Raw genomic sequence first — 22,960 nt, forward strand, 5'->3', positions numbered from 1 at the left:
TTATTTAAAAATGCATAACAAAAAATTGGGGGGGGGGGGGAAACAGATTAACAGTATTTCACTGCATTTCAATGGAAGATTAGCTTTGAGATGAGAGTAATTTGAGTTCAGAGCTTGGTCACTGAATGAATTAAACTCTTAGCTCAAAGTATCATTGTATTTATTATTGTGGTTCAGACCAACTTTTAAACTTTATGACAAAATTCCATCCCCTTAACTTTCCCTTTCAGTATTTTTTTTTGCTACTTGCCTTAATTTATTTTTTCTTTTGTGAAGTTAATGTGGTAGTACAAAATCTTTTTGGTACGTATCCATGCACATTCAAAATCTGACAGTACAACAGTCACTATTTCTAATAAATTCTACAACGTATCTCATTCTCTATCTTACACACTACTTAGTAGAAGATCTGTGCCAGGACAACCAGTTCTGTTATAAATACATATTTTGTAACCTGCACATAACTTTTTCCCAGTTCATACACAAATGGCTGAAGTCATCCTTAATTACAATAGCTTCTGGTTTGAACTCTTCCTTTATTTCCATTATTATTATTATTTCAAGGTCACCCTGAGCATTTTGGTCATGTAGGCAACAGTATGTATCCAGTTATACATTACTGCATGGCACAGCCATACTGAAATTCTATGTAGGGTTCTTTTCAATTTGAGATTTTTAGTTTTACTCTATGCCCTCTTCAACATATAGACTGACACCACTACTAGCATGTCCTTACTTCCTACAGTTTCAACCCACTGCAGACCTTTCAAGTCATCACTAGAAACAAACTTCCTTTATTGCACCAGGTTTCTATGATACTCACTATACTGCATTTACGTGAATGTAGTGTACATCTTTTTTGGCTTAATTGCTCAGCCAAAGTGGAGATGTGCATTACACTCAATGGTATAATAGAATTGTGCGCCAAAAGGTGCCTGTGCCCTCCATCAGGCTGAGGCTAGCAAAGTGGTCATGAATAAGGTCAGATGGGAAGCCAACCCTCCTCAGGCCCCATTCTCAGACTCTCAGTTGAGAGGCTAGGGAGAATGGGGCTTGGTAAAATGGGCACACCACTTCTTTTTGCTTCTCTGACAAAGTCATTTCTTTATAATGCTCACCTCAAAACTGAGGTGCGCATTACAATCCATGGCACACTAAACTCAAGTAAATACACTATATGTTCTGCTTTAAAAACATTGAATCCAGCTTTCTTTTATCAGCTTGGAGGCTTCTAGTACTATAATATAAAGCTTAATGTCTTATTTTCCAAATGTATCTGGTATGTAGCACCTCAATCTCTTTGACAAGTTCTTGTGTCCCACTGCACAATTGTCCCTATAAGTGTTTATCTGGACAATCAGAATCATTCCCTAAGGATACAGTAATTTATCCCAAATGAGATTCTCCCTGGCTCCTTTAGTATTCCATTAGGAACAGAACAGGTAGTCCAGAACTTAACTGTTGTGTCCTTGTCATAGTATCTTGAACCTGGACTGTCATATTCTTGTTTCCTTACTACCATAGCTACACTATCAAAAGCTTACTGTGCACTGAATCAAGAAACAAACTGACAGCAGAAATTTTCTAACCAAGGAGTGAGATGATCAGGACTAGTTACCCGCTGCTTCCTTATATATACGTAAATGTCTGACAAGTTATCTTCACAATGAATACTTGGTTACACAGGTACACAACTTAGTTGGTCTTTGGTGCCTGTTTCCTGCTGATATTTCATTATATATGGCAACTTTTTCATTAAACTTTAACTACTATTAGTCCACAAGAGTTCCCAACAGTGAAGAGGTTTACTAATTCCCAGGGCTTCATAACTAGATGATATTATCAACACTAAAAATAAAGAAAAACCCATCCTGAAATAGATGACAAATGAGTTCAATTTCTGTTTCTCTCAGTTATGAATTCTTTTCCCACCCACAAGCACCCTCAAGCTATACTAATCCTTCAGACAAATGTAAACATTTCATTTCCTCCTAAGAGAACAAATATTCACTGTAGATTCTGTGCTAGGCTACTTTTGGCTTTAAACTACATTTCTATGCTCATCTTGCATATTTTAATGCCAAAATAATCTGCTAAGGCCCATTTATTCCTCAAGGAGAAGCACAGGAAGAGTGGTAGCAAACCACAATGGAATTTATTATTAGTTACTAATATATTAAAGAATTCTTGTCAATTTACTATTCCAGCATTATGTCTTATTTCTTCATAGTCCAACAATTACACCGAGACCCCAAAAAGGCTTCCAGGTAGTATCTGAATATACAGACACACACCACATAAAACAGAAGAATGGTCCCTAACTTTAGCTGTCCCTTTCTATTTTCCATTCGTTAATTACATCTGTATGCTAAGAAGAAAGAAGAAATAGAAAATTTCTTATCAAGACTGAGCTATATAATACCACATGCCAATGTTACAGGAGAGCTGAAGAACCAGGCAGAATTCCTCTGTAAAATACACAGCATATTTTTCCTAGGAAGAAAGCACACACATTTATTGTCAATGGGAAGAAGCCTCTGCAATGTTACCTCTAAATACAGGATATTATACATTTTAAACTCACACCTTTTCAGGCTAACCTGTATCTTTTCATAGTCTTCTATCAAAAACCATGATATCTGAATCACCTTCACACAAAAATCTTTCCCGAGGACAGCAAATGAGTTCAGAAATAATGTTAATGCTTACAAACTGCCTGTGCTCTGTTCATTTCTTACTCTTTCCAGCTGGATATCTGCAATTAGGAAATCATTCTCTCCTCTGCATCCGGCTCTCAGGAGCAGGTCTACTTAGAAAGATGACATCATTGCTACAGACATGCACCTGATTCTCAGGGAACTGCCCCTCCTCCAGCAAGCAGGTCATTTCTTTTAAAGTGACAGTCAGAAACTGCCTTTGCCAGCATGTTCTGAGCATTGCTGAACACACTCCCATCATCATTCCATTTTTTGTGTTTCTCCTGTCCTCCTTCACCCAGCAAGGATAAAAATTGATCCCTTAAAAAGTCAGCAGAAAAGGATTTTTATTTACAGCACAAAGTAAGCCAGAATTCATATTTCCTAAGCAACGAGCAGTCAAGAAAAAAATCTATTTTATCCCATCATTTTGCACCAAACACATACAAAATACAAATGATAAATTCTTTTTTAATGAGCTTTCCATAATATTTTAATTTACATTATGTACTCTGTTCTTTGCCCTATATTCATTACAAAATCCCCCTTTCTACTCTCCTACCTTTAATATATTATATACACATAATATAAATACAAATGTAATAATAATAGGAAATGTGGGCACAATTCAGCAAACAAAGGAAAGAATGGCAAATAGGCTTTTCTTGTCTATTATGAACAACCTTGCATCCAATTTTTCAATTGCAGTGTCTTATAATGTCTATGTCAGTCTAAATCTGCAGGCTATTTATATATTTACTGCATTTATATACTGCCTTTCTCACCCCTGGGGGGACTCAAGGCAGTTTACAACATACTAATGGCAAAAATTCAATGCCTACATACAGCACACAAAGAAATAATAACTATTTACTACATATAACTATGAACTTAAAATCAATTAAAACCCATTAAAAATAAGACATACATAAAATTGAAACATTCGGGCAAGCATAAAATCCCATGATCCTGAAATTGCATACCATAACCATTCTGAATTGTCATTACAAACGTTCCTTAATTAGTCTTTGTACTGCATTATTTATTAGCCGAAGGCTTGATCCCACAACCACATCTTTATTCTCTTTCTAAAGGCCAGGAGGGAGGAGATGAGGAACCACCACTGAGATGGCCCTGTCTCTCATCCCCGCCAACCGCACTTGCAACGAAGGTGAGATCGAGAGCAGGGCCTCCCCACATGATCGGGCCGGAACCGACTAGGGCTTTATAGGCTAAAGCTAGCACTTTGAATTGTGCTCAATAGCAGACTGGCAGCCAGTAAAGCTGGCGTAGCAGGGGGGTTTTATGCTCCCTGTACCCAGTGAGTAATCTGGCTGCTGCCCATTGGACCAAATGAAGCTTCTGAACAGTCCTGAAATGCAACCCCACATAGAGTGCGATGAAGTAGTCTATATGGGATGTAACCAGAGCGTGGACTACCATGACTTCCCAAGGTAAGGGCACAACTGGGGTTCCAGGCTCAGTGATGAGTCCAGGAGAACTCCCAAACTGCGAACCTGTGTAGCCCCATCCAACACAGGCTGTACCCCTAAACCTTGTTCAGCCTTATGGCTGACCAAGAGTACTCCTGTCTTGTCTGAATTCATTTCAATTTGTTCCCTCATCCAGACTATCACAGCTGCCAAGCATCGTTTCAGGACTCACACAGCCTCGTTAGTGTTAGGTGGAAAGGAGTAGTAGAGCTGGGCGTCATCTGCATACAGATGACATTCAACTCCAAATCTCCGGATGATCTCTCTCAGCAGCTTCATGTATATGTTAAACAACATGGGGGACAATACTGAGACCTGCAAGACTTCACAAGACAAAGATTATGGGGCCGAGAAGGTGTCTCCCAACAACACCTTCTGGGAACGGTCCTCCATGAAGGACTGGAGCCACTGTAACATAGTACCTACGAGCCCCATTCTCGCAGGCGCCCCAGAGGGATACCGTGGTCTATGGTATCAAAGGCCACTGAGAGATCCAGGAGAACCAACAGGAACACACCGAGGGCATGCAGGAGGCCATGACCTCCTGCATGCCCTCAGGATTCGTTCTTTTTATTCAGGTTTCTACTGAGGCATGTTGTTGAACCATTCCACCTTTTTTTTCCTTCCAGAACAATTTGTATTGTGCTTGGGTGGGGAAAAGAGGCAGAACAGCACAGTGGTAACAATTGCCAACATAGAAAAAGAGTAATCTAGTATAGAGGCAATAATAAGCCTGCCATGCACATGTTGGAGCAGCTTCAATTTGGCTAAAAGATGTGCTGTGGCCAGCATGTCCAGTCAGTCTGATGAGTCAGACAAAGGAGCAGCACCCATAGTTGCAGCCTACATCTGGGAGAGTTGTGGGTGTATGTGATGCAAAGGAGGAATGGGAGGAAGGAGAAAGAGACCAGGCAAGATGTCTTTATACTTCTGACAGTGAAACCTATCTCCCTCTCTGTAGTGCATACATTGTGTACTCATTTCCAATAGTCACAGAGCATAAGAATTCTTAAAGTAAGGAGAGGATAGTTTATAGTTCACCTGCAGGTATTTAGCTCTAATATACTATAATGAGAATGTACAAAGAATTAGACTTTCACTGCACATATTTTACAACACCGTCCTATAGAGTTGTAAACAACATCATATTTTACTCACTTTAATCTACTGTCATGTTCAGTTTTTTTCCCTCCACAAATAAAAGAATTCCCAAGAAATTTATTTATTCTTGACACTGGCCTACTTTTTTTTGTCTCAAGTGATGTAATACATCGAGACAAAACAATATGTCCCACACAATTTTATAGCAAAACATAAGGGACATATTCTCACTGGCAGTAGCTGGCTCCATTCAGTGGAACCTGAAATGTCTTTCTTGGGGCAGATGCTGGAATTCACTGAGGATAGTAAATACAATACAATAAAAGATAATCATGTTTTATTTTATCTAACTTCATTTTTTCCACTTTGTTTCTTGACTTTTTGATGCTCTGGTGGAACACACCTCATTCAACATGGGGGGGGGAACCCTTTGGATGGAGAGCACCTTTATACATTGCAATACACTGCAATTCTCATTAATGTTTTGGATAATGTTTATTCTTTGAAGTATTTACTACCACTACTGTTAGCTTGTTTTTGAAGACAATTTCTTCACAGTGGCAAAGACTTGTACAGTTAACGCTGTCCTTGTAGTACTCCCACAGATCTTTCTACATCTTCCTTCAGTTGGTATGGTATATTTGTTCATAGCACTTTCCTGGAACTCACCCAAGAGCTGTTCTTTCTTTTTTCTAGGTCCAGTCTGAATGAACTGGTCACTTGAGGTTTGAAGTAACTAATTTATAATCTACCTTTTCCCCAAGACTAGATACTCAAGGCAGCTAAGTTTCCTCCATGTACACAGTGCAGAGAAATTAAGTCACAAATCAATCAAAACCCTAAAAAAGTTTCCAACCAAATAGTATAGCAGTTTCCAGTTTCCAGTGGGGTTTTTTAATGACTCATACAGGTTGTATTATACAAAGTTCTAGTTCAATAACAATTGACCAATATAAAAAATTGGGGCTGCCCATCTTTTGTTTTTACACAGGTTTTGATATCCCAAAAGTCTTTGTCATTTGACATTTTTTTTACTGTGTGTACACAATGTTGCAGAATAAAGAGGGTAGATGCTATCATTTGGCACAAACTTGTAATTCCAGTGATATGTGTAATCTTTATCAAGAAATAATCTACTCTTGCTGTGGCGATACATTACAGAATGCAATTGTCCAACCATTTTCTTTAAAGTTGTATCCTACGATTATAAATGTAGTGATTAAAACTGGTGCCTACTACACATGATCATAATTATTTGCACCAATCACAATAGGGAAAATCTACTGGAGTATTTAATCCAAAGCAAAACACCTTTCAGTAACAGGGTATGTTACTATAGGATCTGTTAACAGTGGTTAATGTGAAACATAATAAACTGCTCCTGACAGAGAAGCATTGCTGAGCTCTGATTTATCAGGCAAATGCTTCAGATATACTAATCACTTATCTACCATCTTTTCATCATTTTTTTTTTGAACGGCTAGGTCCTTCTTATCTCACATGTCCTTTTTAGATGTTATAAAGAACTAGGGTTTGTCAAAGCACCTGGAGGTACTAGAAGCAGGCAGTGCACTATTTTGTTCTTTTGTATATGTTTATCTGTTCCTGAGATAACATGAATTATTTCTTGATTTTCCTCTGCTGGATCTTGTATCAAGAAAAATGCTGATACTGTAAAGTACATCTGTTCATGTGGAACTTGGGTTATGGTCTACATTATCAACAGAAGTAAGCAGATATCTGTAGACCCAGTCAACGATGACTATGTAACAAATGCCATTCTTTTAGTTTCAAAGATGCTACAAGATCTCTTTGCACACTGATATAGACTAATAAGGCTATGGGTTCTTTTTATTCTTGCTTTTCTGTACTTTAAAATAAGATCATTTGCTAATGGCATTTCCATGGCTGTGTCATCTCTATGGTTTGCTGGAACATAGTTAAATGAACAATACATTTTTAAAACAATGGCTTCCTAAAAATCTGCACAAAAATGGGATAGACTTGACTTGGGACAAATACAAGACAGGCTGAAACAGACCTAAAGAAATCTTTCCATCCCTTATACCCATGCCTCCTATTTTCTGTAATCAGCCTTAAGCATAGTTTCACTTGAAATATGTATTGTAGTTAGAACAAACAGAAAATCTGAAAGAAAAAAATATGCTGATCTTATATTGCCCCTTACCTTCCTAGGAGCATGTTCTACTGGGAACATGTCTTTCATACAATTCTATGCATGAGTTTCTGTGGTTATACTGGCAGTCCAGTCAAGCTCCACAGTGCCAAAAGGAAAGTTGCACCCTGCATTCACTTGCTCAGGCAAGTGAACTAAGGATGTGACTATGTGGTGAATTCGAAAAGTCCAATTTTGTCATCCCGAAAGTGAGGGTGTAAATATTATGCAATGAAATACAGCATGTGAATCATCTGAAGGATATGCTCCTTCCTTGGAGCTTTCAAACTATAGGCTGGATGGCCATCTGTCAGAGGTACTTTGTGCCTGTCATGTATGACAGGGGGTTGGACTAGATGGCCCATGTGGACTCTTCCAACTCTATTATTGGTTAATGAACACTGGAACTGAACAATGGATGACGAATCTGGAACATGTTTTTGATGACGAGACGACAGTGAATGGGTATTGTAGTAACTGTTTATTAATTGTCTAATGTGTTAGGTTGTTAACTGTTTCTATACTGTAGCACTGAATTTTTGCTGTTTGTATTTGTTGTAAACCGCTGTGAGTCGCCTTCGGGCTGAGAACAGTAGTATATAAGTAAGGTAAATAAATAAATAATATAATATAATATATTGTATATACATATAATATTTATAATATTATTATGTAATACAATATAATACTAAAAAAAGGGGTGCTTTGAATGCAATATTCCTGCTTCTTGGCAAGGGTGGGACTGGATGGCCCACGAGGTCTCTTCCAACTCTATGATTCTATATGATATTATAAATAAATGTCGTAAATAAATAAATATCTATAGTATCAACAATATACAATATAATACTAAAATTGCACACATTTCTATTCTAATTCAGAGGTATTAACTCATACATTTTCTAAAACCTTTTTGCTCTTAAATATGCAAATTATACGGTTTATACACATTTATTATTTCATTACTGAAGACCAGGAGGGAAAAAGAATGCACAAACTTAATGAAGAATGTGGTATAGGAAGAATATGGTAGGAGCAGCTGTCATCACCAAAGGAGCCCCATAGCCGATTAACAAAGCTGACAAGATTTGTAATGCCACCGAGGAGGAAGGAACTTCTAATGTCTCCTTTTTCTTTTCTTTTTCCTAAAGCTTGGTTTAGCAGATATCACCTGCATCATGTATGGTTATTTAAGCACATTTATTGAAGACTGCATTTGGGGACAGCACATTATAACAATTCTTTGATTGCTGCAGTAAGATGTATACCAACAGCTGATGATGTACTTGCTGTAAATACAGTATTTAAACTACAGTATGTTACTTTAACCAATCAGTGATCTTCTTTGTAACTGACCGTTAAGATTTTAGCTTTCAATTACTGACCTGACCTTTGCCTCACTTGCACTCTGAAGTAATGCCAGCTGGGTTGGCTGAATAAATCTACTTACTGAATTACTATTTCTGCCAAGCAGTGTCTGCTAATTGAACTAATTTCAATTAAGTGCCATGCTCCTTCAATGAGCTAACTAGTCCACTATTATTTAAAAAAAAGAATTAAATAATTTGTTTTCTTAATTAATTCCTTTCAGTTAAACTATCACGATGAATGTAACTGAAAGTGCTGTAGAATTAATTGATTTGGATTTTCGAGTGAAGTTATCAAACAATTTAATAACTTTAATGATTTGTTAAACTGATTAAAAGGCTTTTTGATTATACTAACGGAAATTTGAAATTGTATTGGATTTTTCATATTCCCAGTAGTCTATTTGTTGATTGAACTCTTTACTAGACCAGCAATTCTCAAAGTGTGCTCCATGGAGCATTTGGGGGTCTGCATTCCCTCCTCTTCCTCCCCTGCTCTAATCCAACCTGACCATTGGGCACACGTGCCCCAACCCTGCCTGCCTGCTTGCTTGTCTTTGCATAAGGATTGTCCCCTCTGCAGCCACTATCTGGGCCTAGCACCACCTTCTTTCCTTCTCTCTCTTTCTCTATTATTTCCCTCACAGGTGCCCCCCCCCCCCCCAAGCTTTCCCTCTCCTCAGTATGTTCGGAATTGAGTATGCTCGGAATTGAGTGTTGTTTACTTTGAAACATGCTGCTTTTCCTGGACTTGGGCAACCTGGGGACGGCATCATTCTCCTGGCTTATCGGAGTCAGGAGCGAAACTGCTGGTTGTCCGCATTCGCAGTATCTACTGACACTGGTTAGAATGCCAGAAAACTGGAAAAGGAGGGGACAAATCCCACCGCCCCTTGCATTGTTCTGGCCAGCATCAGTAGATGCAGCAAGCAACAACCAGCAGCAATTTTGCACTCAATGATTGTCACTAAGCCAAGGATACAAGGAGGGGATGGTAAGGGTGATGGGCTGGTGGCATCAAAACCATGCATTTCATGCAGCCATAGGACTGGCTCTGTGCTGGCAGCGCAGACTCCACGGTGCTAATTCTCGATCAGCTCCAAGATATGACTGGTCTAGGCTGGCCCTCTTCCTGCTCTACTTCCACTAGCAAGTAAACATCTTTTTTATTTGAACAACAATTGAAAGACTAAGTAACTTTGCAGAATGGTCCTTAATAGGGTGACTGTGTTGTATTTTATATTGTTGTTGTTTGTTTGTTGTTTGTTTGTGTTTTGAAGCACTGATGCTTAAATATCACAGCTTAACTGTGGGTGTTTGTTTGTTTTTTACATTTTAGGATTTATTTTTAATTTATGTAGTTTGTTTTTATTCATGTGAGAGTTGCCTTGGGTCTCAATCAGGAGAAAGCCAGAATGTGAATTAAATAAACAGATTATCCTACATATACACATCCTTTTCGCAAAGTTATTGTATACGCATCTTTTACACTCAGGTAACTTTCTATCAATATTCTCATATTACCATCCTATATACGTATACTCAGGGATAGGTCTTGTTTTCAATGGGTTTACTGTAAGCTAATATGATATAATTCTACCCAAAGTATCATCAAAGTAACATTCACAGAACTCAATTGAACATATTGCTGAGTTAATACATACTGCATTGTTTTCACTGAATCAGCAAAAACATGTACTAACTGCAAACCTCTATTTAGCAGTATGCTTCTCTCTTCCATTACAACAGCCTAACATAGCTACTCTTTAGACTATTCATATTTTTACTTGGAATGAAGAATCTCAAAACCAGTGCTGTTTTCACAGACTCCCAAAACTAAAACTCAACAGATAAGAACCTAGGTTGCATTCTGTCCAAATACCTCAGCTTCTAAAACACCATACAAAATAAATTCACCAATCAAATCAAACAAGCAGTCAAGTATGTGCAATTTTGCTATGGTGAAAATTATCAATAATATTTTGCTAAACATAATCTATGCAAATATGATGCAACCGTATTGCATTAACTTGATTGTGCAGCAAGACTATGTAGTCATGCCAGTACCAGTACTACCTGTTCTTTACCTGACGCTTTCACCACTTTTCAGCATATTAGTTTTGATTCTAAATGTAATTTTTCCCAATTAGTTTTGGAACTCAATTTTTCTTCAGCGAAGTTGCATTAATTACTAAGGAATATATTTATTTTCCATCAACCCTAAATGATGTTCTAACATAGACTTCAACTGTAATTAGTCTTTTTTTTGTTTCATTTAAAAAAAAGATGTTTCCTTATCACATTAATCAAATGCTGTCTTTCACATGCATACATACTTGCATGGTGTGTGTGTAAAAAAAAACCCTGCATCTGAGTTCCCTGAAACAGACATAACAGTTGTTCAATAAAGTCCACAAAATATATTAGCCTGCCTGTTCACCCATACGTTATCATCTGTGACACATGCAGCCATGCAGCACAATCCTTTGCATGGTGAGTCAGAACTAAGTTCCACTGTGTTCAACAGGGTTGATCCACTAAATGTGCAGACTGAAAGACAGAGAGGGGAAACCCTGTCATATGTAGGGGGCAATACTTATTTCAGAAACAATCATCTGAATAGCCTCCGATTGTAGACAATTGTTCATATGACCAATTTTGTACTCTTCTGTTCTTTTTTATCAACATTAAAAATTAGGTCATACAGGTATCAAAGCAAATTGTTAAAATAATTCATCTGAGGTGCATGTAACCAACATTTTAAATCTTTGCTTTCTACCTCTGCAAAGCTGAAGGCAGAATATATGGTCACACTCCCTATCTTTCTACACATTAATACTATGACAGATGATGGCAGTTGTATGGTAAAATAAAGTATGGTAGAATAAAGCACTTAATTCATCCCTATTAACTTCACTGCATTTTAACAGAACCACACAGTTCTACTAGTCTATTGGACAAGCTTGGAGCATCCCAAGCTTGGAGCATCCCATGCAAGGAGTGGCAGACTTTTTTTAAAGATCCCCCCACTTATTCTTCTCAGTTTTTATCCTGTTGACAGCATACTGATATGGAATAACAGCTGAAAAATGCACTATAGAAATAGTCTAGTAAACCTGTTGATGGCGAGTAACTGCACCATACATATTTCACAACAAAGTCAAATAAACAATATGTGAATACAACAATAAAAGCTTTGCCTTAAAGAACAGTGAAAGTCTCCTTATTCTCACTTCCTCGCCTTAGTGAATTCACCAATAGGAAGAGACTGGAGTCCTCTGTGGGCCCCTTCCTCACAGATGAATAAAACCCCACATTATCTGCTTTGAATTGAAATATATGGCAATCTGAACTCAGATAACCTAGTTCAAAGCAGATATTCTGGGTTGTATGACTGTGTGGAAGGGCCCTGAGATTCATGTATTTCAGAAATCACTGTGTACTGGAAAAAGGGAACAAACTTTCCCCCAGTCCCCCACTGAAAAAGAATACAAAGTGCTGGTCATTACTTTTAAAGCCCTAAACAGGTTGGGTCCAGGCTATTTGACCGATCGCATTGCCTCTTACAAACCAGCCTGGACATTGTGATCATTGGAGCGGGCCCTGCTCTCGGTTCCAACCCATCTCAAGCATGGCTGGTGGAAATGAGAGAGAGGGCCTTCTCCGTGGTCACCCCTCACCTCTGGAACTCCCTCCCTAAAGAAATAAAGCTGCCCCCCTCCCTCCTCTCCTTCAAAAAACAACTGAAGACCTATTTTTGCTCACCATCATATGGAGAGGAAGAAGAGTAGATGGTTGAGAGATCACTGCCGGGCCTCTGGTTGAGAACAATTTGTATTTGGGCTTCCTGATCCACGCTAGCCCAATGGCCTCATTTGACTACATAACCAACCCATATGGTTTTGTGAATCCTTGCTGGCTGTTGTACACTAATGTGGATGTTTTGTTTAGATTTATATTATAGAATTTTGTCTGATTACGTGTAGTTTAATTTATTGATGTCAGGTTTAATTTACTGATGTTAGGTCTTAATTTGATGTTAGGCGTTAATGTTACTTTAGATGTGAGGGTTTTCTGGGATTTTATGTTAGTATCATGTGTTTTATGTAAGCATTGAATGTTTGCCATTGTTATGCTGGAATCCACCCTGAGTCCCCTTGAAGAGGGTGGAATACAAATAAAGTGTTTTTATTATTTTTATTATTACCATGACTAAATAACTTCACCTGGAATTGGGCAACATCCCACACAAAGAGGTGATTGTACTGTAGATATATATAACAACTTGTGGTGTTTAGCAAGTATCGTTTCTTTCCCGGGTTGGCGCAGACATCATCTCAGACTAGATGAATCCACCTACACCAGGGTGATTTCATTCTGTACTATGAAGTGATGTCTTACAGTCTAGCAGCTTATTGAGCAACTTTGTAAGTAAAGTACAAAAATGTTTTGACAGTTGTAAATCAAAAATCTTCACACCCATGTCATTTTAATTTCTTCCTGCAGCAGCACCTTGATCCTATGTGCCACTTATTTCTTACACACCATCTTGTGTGTAAGAAATAAGATTTTAGTTATCTTCAACTCTACCAAATACAATCTGCCATGTGTACTTCTTACTATTTACAATTATTCAACAAACCCCAATTATTAATATTTAAACCTCACAACGCTTAATGTGGGGAAAGTGAAGCCTGCAGGCCACATACACTAATAACATCACTTCTGTAGGACAAACCAATTTTTCAATAGAGGGGAAGCACCCTCCCCCCAAACCCAAACAAATGGGTGGGGCTACCACTTTCAAAGGTCTGAAAGATTTCTAGAAGGTTCCAAAGCTGACTGCGCAACTGCAGGATTTAATACCATATGTGTGATTCACAGTTGACCACGATGGAAAAGCAGACTTCTGGTCACTTCCTATTTCAATTTTTCATTCTTTTTGCACATTTTTGCAGCTGGTATGTCCTACAAGAAGTTTAAGAGGAAGAAATGTAACCCCACAATCCAGTAAAGGTGCCCACTATTGTCTTCCAATACATCCGTATGAGTAACTAATGTGACTTTTACTGGTTATCCAAAGTCTGGAGAAAATAATCTAATAATCACAAGTATTACCCCTATATGGGCCTTATGCTGGCTCATATGAAGACTTAATGGCTGGAGGGGAAAGGACATGAATGCATCATGCAAGTCCTGCCCCCAATACCTCTGTCTATTCAGCTGCTGACCTTCCCATGTTGAGATGAACGTTCCCCAGAAGATTCTCTATGTGATTATCTGAATATGACTCTAGGAAGCCTGATGAAGCAAGGCAGAACTTTCCACTCAGTACAAGGTACTAGGGAATAGAGGGAACCATAAGGTTTTTTGTTTTTTTTTACTCCACCCTCTCTCCAATTTTAAACCTCACAGGAACAGGGTGAACAACTCCTGAACATTATCATGTTTTTATTCTAATGACGGATTTAACAGTAATTCCAAAAATGTGAAGGATATCTTCCAAGGTTTTTGTTAGTTAAGTGAGCTTTCATTAAGAACATAAAAATCAGCACAATTAAAACACTGGACAAAAGTGACTGCCTCTTACAAGTCATGTGTTATTTAAAGCAAGATTTTATCCCATGTGGAAAATAATTTTGCAACTTTGCTCAAAGAGCTGTCCAGTTTCATTAACTTCATAGATAAGATCAATAATTTGTCTTTGACAACTTCCCTTTTTTCCAATACCTGCAAATTCAGTCAGAACTACTATAAGACAATGTTTACTAATATATGCAAGAAACCTGAAACTTCAGAATGAAGTTGTAATGCAAAACTGCCTTGAACGAAAAGTCTTTTTTATCTAAGATATATGAATGCTTGATAGAAATTGATTCTAGGACTCATTGGAGATGTAACCTATTGCCTGTCTAACCCTTCAAAATACTACTTTATTTCAGTAATCATTAAGGATATTTGGAAGTATGAGATTTCATGTGTGACTATCTGGGTTGGATAGGTCCCAAACTAGAACAGGACATGTTAGCTAATAACAATAAATAAATGCTGTTAGGATTTCTAGTAGTAAATATGAAAAGCTAAAAAGATAATTTTCTTGTTATGGAATTCTTGTAATGTAAGCACTGAAATATGACATCGGTGTTGAAGTTTACTCATTTTAAACAAACTGTGTGTAAAAGGAACGAGCAAATAAAATCCAATTTTGTTTGCATAATAGATTCATTTCACATATTACAAGCACTTTATGAAAAATCATTTTGAGGTATTGACTAGTTTAAGACAAACTTGGAACGAACAGTATATTAATATATAAAATATGAGAAGCAAGTGACTTTTTCTAAAACCATTAACAAAAAGCTCCTCACTTATCATATCTCGGTTACAACAAAACCTAAGAAAAAGGCTTCAGTGATAACAACTGTGCTCAGACCAGTTAAAATGGAAACAGATGATACTTCAGATGCCCTAGTTCTAAACCACGAAAAGCCAATGCCAGAACTTTGAATCGTGCTCAGAAACCAAATAAGAGCTGCTGCAGCTGTTAAAAACTGGCAGGAATGTTCCCAAAAAACAGAAGTATTTTGATCTAACTGTAATTATCAAACAAAGATAGTCCTACATACACTACATCGCTCAGAACACATTCAGTCAGTCCTCCATATCCATGGATTCTGCATCCATTGATTCAAGCACCGAAAATATTTGCTTGAAAATATTTGCCACGCCACCCCAAAATTAAACTTCATTTTGCCTTTTAATATAAGACACAATTTTACTACACCACTATATATGATATGAGCTGAGCATTCATGAGTTTTATAGTCATGGGGGGGGGGGGTCCTGAAACCATGTCCCAGCAGATATCAAGAACCACTGTACTGAATATTCCTTTTGATTTCATTGGTAATTTTCAGTCTGTTGGCAGAGGACTAGGTAGGTGCTCTGGAGAAATAGTTAAGCAATGACTGATACTTTGCTGCCTAGGTGTATTTCTTCAGCAATACTTTATGGAATCAGTTTGAGTAATAAAGTTGCCACTCTAAAGCAGTAACTCCTCACTTTCAGCTAGAAGCCCATCACAGGGACATACTAGTCAATAATATCAAGAGCCACCAACAACTTCAGGAGAACAAGTAATTTTCTGACGCCTTCCCCGAGCACAGATCATCTATCAAGGCAACCAGCGAAATGTCAGTGGTCAAATAATGCATAACTGCCATGGATAAAAAGCTTGATTCCTTTGCCAGGAATATTGGGATTCAACATTGCTCTTTGTAAATTTAGAAATTCCCAATGGTCTTTTACAGCTACACGAATCAGGGAACGTGGACAGTGGCAAACAGTATGTCTTTCAGAGAAACTACATATCTTTCCATTCAGAAACTTCAATTCAACCAGGAATCTGCATAACACTGCGCGAAAGCTGCTCCCAGGACAAAAAGCTGCTTCTGTATTTCAAAATATTTCTACCATCTTCTCCTAGGAACCTACAGAAATCTAATATCATAAACAATGTAGCTTTACAATTTAGTCAATCTATTCACCATTACAATCCTCATTGCTAATGCTTTGATGCCAATGCAACCTATCATAGCAAGTATCACATCTGTGCTCAATGAATGGCCTAACATATACACACTGAATACTAAAGGTTAAACCTGAGAATCCAGTGTACAGGCAGTTCCCCAAGTCATGAACAAGACAGGTTCTGTAGATTTGTTCTTAAGCTGAATTCGTTTGCTAGTTGGAACAGGTATATATTTTTATTATAGTAATTATTTATACCACATTTTATTTCCCAAAGGGACTCAAAGCAGCTTGACATAAAAGCATTAGTATACAATTTAAAACAGGGGTCCTCAAACTTTTTAAACAAAGGGCCAGGGCCAGGTCCTCAAACTGTTGGAGGGTCGGATTATAATTTGAAAAAAACATGGATAAATTCCTATGCACACTGCACATATCTTATTTGTAGTGCAAAAAACACTTAAAATACAATAATTAAAATGAAGAACAATTTTTACAAATATAAACTTATTCGTATTTCAGTGGGAAGTGTGGGCCTGCTTTTGACTGATGAGATAGAATTGTTGTTGTGTGCTTTCAAGTATTTCAGATTTAGGTTTATCCTGAGCAAGGGCCAAGTAAATGACCTTGGAGGGCCGTATCAGGCCCCTGGGCCTTAGTTTGAGGACCCATGATTTAAAATATACAAATATACAAACATTAAAACAGATTTTTTAAAGTGTAACTCCAGCCAATTAGCTTTGGATAGCATACGAAAGGGTCAATACCTTAAGGTGTTTGTTTTGCTATCTATGCCCCTGTTCAGAAGATTTCACTACACTTTCTGTCGCTGTGTTAATTGGATTTTGAAAAAAAAAAACTGGCTTGCTGTGGAAAGAAGATTGGGGATAAAGCTTCACTGGAGACACCGTTTCCCCATGATAATAACTCTTCCAGGAGTGAATTCCCTTTCTAGAGGCAGATTTCTCTCACTTCCTGTTGTCTCACTCCTATAGTAAGTCAGATATTTGTAACTTGGGGACTGCCTGTACTGTTGTAAACTTGCACAAAACTCCAGTGGCAAGTAATGCACATACTCTATGCAGAGGATTTTCATTAGGATACAATCCTGTGCATTTATGTGGAAATGATCTTTGATTAGAGACTCACAATTTACAGTAGGTTTCTGTGCAGAAGTTTAGCAACAGAGCAGAGAACTAGAAAAGTGAGCTGGAAATGGATATGATCTTGCAGGATGGAGCAAGGAAAGACTTCTGACTCCTTTAAAACCAAGGCATGCATTGCGGTATCAGTGTTGCATAGACCACAATAGATTTCATAAAATGAAGCTGTCCCAAACACATTCAGGATTTTCAATTACTAAGGAAAGAGACACATTTTGAAACAACGGTTTCTAATGTTCAAATATACTTTCTCTCTCTCTCTCTCTCTCTCTCTCTATATATATATATATATATACACACACACACATTTTATTTATGTATTTTATTATCTTTATTTATACCCTGCCTTTCTCCCTGTGGGGACTCAAGGCAACTAACACTCCACACTAGGCAATTGTAAAAGGTAAAATATAAAAGTTAAAAAGAAATTAAATAGTAGAAGTGTGGTTAAAAACAAAATTAAAATATAGTAGAAATACTAAAATAACATTTAAAACTCATATTCCCTCCAATCTCACCCACAGAACCTCCTGAATTAAAAAATACACCACTCCCCGATTAAGCAGCTACATCTTTAAAAGCCTGCCTGAATAAAAAGGCTTGTCAATCACAATTTCCCTATAAAAGTTGTAAGGTTAAACCATCTCCTACTTAAGAAGCCTCTGTAATATCAAGTCTTTTTTTCAACTTCATTACCCAGAATAAATTTATACCACACTTTATCTTGCCAAAGGGGACTCAAAGCAGCATGATATAAAAGTATTAGTATACAATTTAAAATATACAAATATACAAACATTAAAACAGACTTAAAAACAAACAGCACAAAAATATTCAGTTAAAATATATCAAAACATATTCAAGTTAAAAACCACAGCACCCCCTGATTAGATCTTACAACACCTTCACCTTTAAAAACCTGTCTAAATAAAAAGCCTGCCGCTGGAAGGACAACAGGGAGGGAGCCATTCTGGCTTTCATGGGAAGAAAGGAGATCCAGAGTCAATGGGCAGCCACCAAGAACAACAGGAAGTGAGAGAAATCTGCCTCTTGTTCCAAGCAACCAAGTTTGAGAAGGAGGTGGGACCCAGAGAAGGGCCCCTCCTGAAGATCTCAGAGCCTGGGCAGGTTCATACAAGGGGATGGGGTCAGCAAAATACCTTGAACCTGACCCATCTAGGGCTTAAAAGGTCATAACCAATACTTTGAATTGTGTCTGTAAACCAAGGGACAGCCAGTGGAACTGATGCAACAGGGAGGTTGTCCGCTCCCTGCAGCCAATCCTAGTTAGCACCCTGGCTGTAGCACTTTGGACCAGCTGAAGACCTTAACATACTAACAAATGCGCTCTGTCCTCACAGGCATATACTTGCCACCTGAAAATGTTTTTTTTCCTGCCCCTGGTTAAAGAAATACTAGGACAATAAGGATCAGTGTAAAGATAATTTGTAATTTATTAATCAAAGCGCTTTTAAAACATTATTTTATTTTATTGTTTTACCCCACTCCCACCTCCACCTTTTCCCCTTGGACATATTCGTTGTACAATAAACTACAGAAATTACATTTGAAATATAAGTCTTAATTACTTGTAAGGCCAATTGGGGTATAGGGATACAACCTGTGCTGGATGGGGTTACACACTCCCTGAAGACACAGGTATGCAGCTTGGGGGTGATCCACAGGTTGAGAACCACTGCTGCTCATCAATCAAAGCCCTTGACTGCATTGCTCTTTCAATTTAACACAGTTACAGGCAGGGCCATAGCCAGAAAAAAAGATTGGGAGAGCTGAAACCCCCCTCCCCCCAATGACCTTTCAGGCCAGTGTCTCCTGATCTGGCATGAGATCTCAACAAGGCACTGGAATTATCATCATTGTGTAGAGGTTCTTCACACATTGCTCCCTCTTTAAGGCACTTCTTGTCAGCTACAAAGAACAACACTTTCCATAATTTGCAGAAGTTTATTTCTGTTCTCTTTTACTTTATTCTTATTTCTTTATCATCAAGATGTTTTTCACTGTGAATTAGCAAGATGTTTTCAGTCAAGCACAAGTTGTTCTGATGGTACTCTGTGTTTTGGTGTCCACAGAAGACTTCTATTACATTTTTCCATCACACAAAAGGTTTAGCAACCAATGTACAAAGCTTCTGATAACCATCTTTACCCCCAAATCCTCAAACACCACACCATACTTACACAGAGTGCATCTTGGACATGAAATGAATAGGCTAACAAGGGAAATCTAATGAACCATTTGGGCTAAAAACGTAGATGCCTCTTATCCGCAGGAAATACATATCCTGGCAATGGAGTCTATGGATCTTGCATTAACTGAGGTTTCACTTGGTCATCAGAAACAATCTTGTTCATTTAAAGTCCAATGACACAGCTTCTTCTCTTTGCTTTCATTACTGAAAGAAATAATTGAGAGCCCATCCTCTGTTTGGATATCACCCACCAACCCAACGCCTTAAATCAAGAAACAGCTTCCTAAGATCTACAGAGATACTGGCAAGAACACTTCAGCAAGCGAGAATCCAAAAGTGACAGGCTAAAACCAGGAACATCAATCAGTGGTAGGGGCAAAAAACACACACACATACACAGAATACTGGGCAAGTTGGAAGACACTGAACAGGCTGTGCTCTGGCACCACGAAATGCAGAGCTAACTTTAAGAAATGGGACTACAAAGTGGAGTCCACAACATGCAAGTGTGGAGGAGAGCAAACCACAGACCGCCTACTACAATGCAACCTGAGCCCTTCTACATGCACAATGGAGGACCTTCTCACAGAGACAGTAGAGGCACTTCAAGTAGCCAGCTTCTGGTCAAAAGATATTTAGTATAATGTCAAGTTTTTAACTTTGTTTGTGTTTTAAATATATTTTAACTGTACACACAATTTGCTTCAGACACAATAAAAATAAAATTCTCTTTGCTCCTGTTCCATTATTTCTTCGGTGGGGCTTGGATTAGATCAGTGGTTCTCAACTTGTGGGTCCCCAGATGTTTTGGCCTTCCACTTCCAGAAATCCTAACAGCTGGTAAACTGGCTGGGGTTTCTGGGAGTTGTGGGCCAAAACATCAGGGGACCCACAGGTTGAGAACTGCTGGATTAGATGAACCAGTGGTAGACACCTGTTTCCTCAGTTTTCATTTGCAATCCAGGTCAAATTCCCCCACCCACCCACCGTCCAGCACCTTAGGCTTTGCCTGTTGCCTACCACATTTTGGCAACTTCCACTATTGCAGATATTGCAATGTAAATTGGTATAAAGATAATAATAATAATAAAAAAAATGTATACCCTGCCACCATCTCTCCAAGGGGACTCAGGGAGGCTTATATGAGGCCAAGCCCAATAATTATATCAAAGCAAAACAAACATAAAATAATACATCAATAAAATAAAATGAAAATAATAAAAAGCAATACAAAATAAACACACACTATATATATACACACACACATACATACACACACACACGTCTGTGTGTGTGTGCTCTATGCATAATGAATACCTTAAAAACAAAAGAACCAATGAACGAAATCACACCAAATTTGGCAACAAAATGTCTCACTACACAAGGAGTGACCATCACTCAAAAATTATGATTTTGTCATTTAGGAGTTGTAATTACTGGGATTTATAGTTCACCTATAATCAAAGAGCATTCTAAACTCCACCAAGAATGGAATTGAACCAAACTTGGCACACAGAACTCCCCTGATCAACAGAAAATACTGAAAGTGTTTGGTGGGCATTGACCTTGAATTTTGGAATTGAAGTTCACCTCCATCCAGAGGACACTGTGGGCTCAAACAATGATGGATCTGGACCAAACTTGACAGGAATACTCAATATGCCCAAATGTGAACACAGATGGAGTTTAGGGAAAATAGACCTTGACATTTGGGAGTTGCAGTTACTAGGATGTATAGTTTACCTACAATCAAAGAGCATTCCGAACCCCACCAAAGATGGAATTGGGGCAAACATCCCACACAGAACCCCCATGACCAACAGAAAGTTCTGTGTTTTCTGGTGGTCTTTGGTGACTGTTCTGACACCCCCTGGTGACCCCCCAGTCCAACCATCCAATCCAACTCACTTCACCGGGCAAGGAAACATAATCAAAGCCCTCTTGACAAAGGGCCATCCAGCCATTCACACATACATATGTATATGACAGATGCAGTATCAAAGATCTGAAAGGGATTCCTAAAGAATGACAATGATATGTTGCGTGTTCCAGAGTAGGCAAACCAGGCACTCTCCACATCAACACTAGCAAAGAAACAGCAAGAAATACTGTTTACCCACAAGCAGAAAGACATTACATATATTAGAAACCAACACTTTCTCTTTACTTTCCAGATCACCAGACTGGGCCACAGCAACGCGTGGCACAGGACCACTAGTACAATATAAAATCATTATACTCAATCACGATGGGCAGGGCCGGTTGCAAAGATTAAAATGTTTAAAAAACTTTAGGTGAGATAAGCAGTGTGGTGTGTCTAGAAGGAGGTTCAGGCAGGTAATGGAGGATATGATGTTTATTGATTGTTATAATGTTATTCTTTTAACTTGTTTTTAACTGTTTTTATCATGTTTAAGCATTGTATTTGCTTTGTTAACCGCTCTGAGTCGCCCTGAGGACTGAGAAGAGCGGTATACAAATATAATAAGTAAGTAAGTAAGTAAATAAATAAATAAAGATAGTGTGAATAATCTCAAATGGGTTGAGATCCTGCTTGTAATTCTGGAGAGATTGTAATTTTTGCTTCTCATATACTTGGCAGGGGAATTTAGTTAACCAGTCTAAATTCAGAAGTAAACATTGGGGGCGGGGGGGGGGGGGGGTTAGGGGGAGGATTGACCTGAAAAATTTCGGGGGTGGTTTGAGCCCCTAAACAGTTCCCTTGGCTACAGGCCTGGTTACAGGTCCCAAAACTCCCAATTAGGTTCCAATCAGAAATCAAAACTGAGGACAGGTTCTACTTCAGTGGCGGGCAGATGGAGGATAGACTTGAAGCGAGAGAGAGAGAGAGGAAAGGGGGGAACATGAATGAATGCCAGCGAGAAGCGGGAAGGGAGTCCCCTCAGTCCTTGCCCCTCCCCTCGCCCCCCAAAGGCCGCAGAGGGAATCACCCACGGCGGCCCTGGCGCCCTCCTCAGACTGACCGCGGGGAAGGGCCCCAAGCGCCCCGCTTCGAGGGTGGGCCCAACCCCAAGCGCTGCCCGCTCCGAACCCGCGCGACTCACCCGTTCCCCTCAGGAACGCCTCGCCAGAGCATCGCGGTGCATCCTCCTGCGCTCCCCCGCCTCCCTCCTTCCCGCTGCTATAGCTACGGGGAGCCAAGGCAACCGCCTCTCGCGAGAACTCTAAACGGGAGGGAAGCGCGAGACTGCCTCCCGAGCG

The 22,960-nt window shown here is 38.8% G+C and overlaps 1 protein-coding gene across 9 annotated transcripts in view; it reads right to left on the minus strand.

Annotated features, from left to right (window-relative positions):
- The window catches only part of USP54 (ubiquitin specific peptidase 54), an 87,481-nt gene extending 64,521 nt beyond the window's left edge, over window positions 1-22,960 (minus strand). For 5 of the 9 annotated variants that reach the window (XM_060769185.2, XM_060769186.2, XM_060769190.2 and 2 more), the window contains exon 1: window positions 22,804-22,959. The gene's annotated coding sequence lies outside the window, so the exon portion shown is untranslated. Of the gene's footprint in view, window positions 1-2,709; window positions 2,837-22,803 lie in introns of those variants that run through there. The other 4 variants (XM_060769189.2, XM_060769187.2, XM_060769188.2 and 1 more) reach the window with 4 other exon arrangements.

Source organism: Anolis sagrei, chromosome 3, assembly GCF_037176765.1.
Source record: "Anolis sagrei isolate rAnoSag1 chromosome 3, rAnoSag1.mat, whole genome shotgun sequence".
Taxonomy (NCBI): domain Eukaryota; kingdom Metazoa; phylum Chordata; class Lepidosauria; order Squamata; family Dactyloidae; genus Anolis; species Anolis sagrei.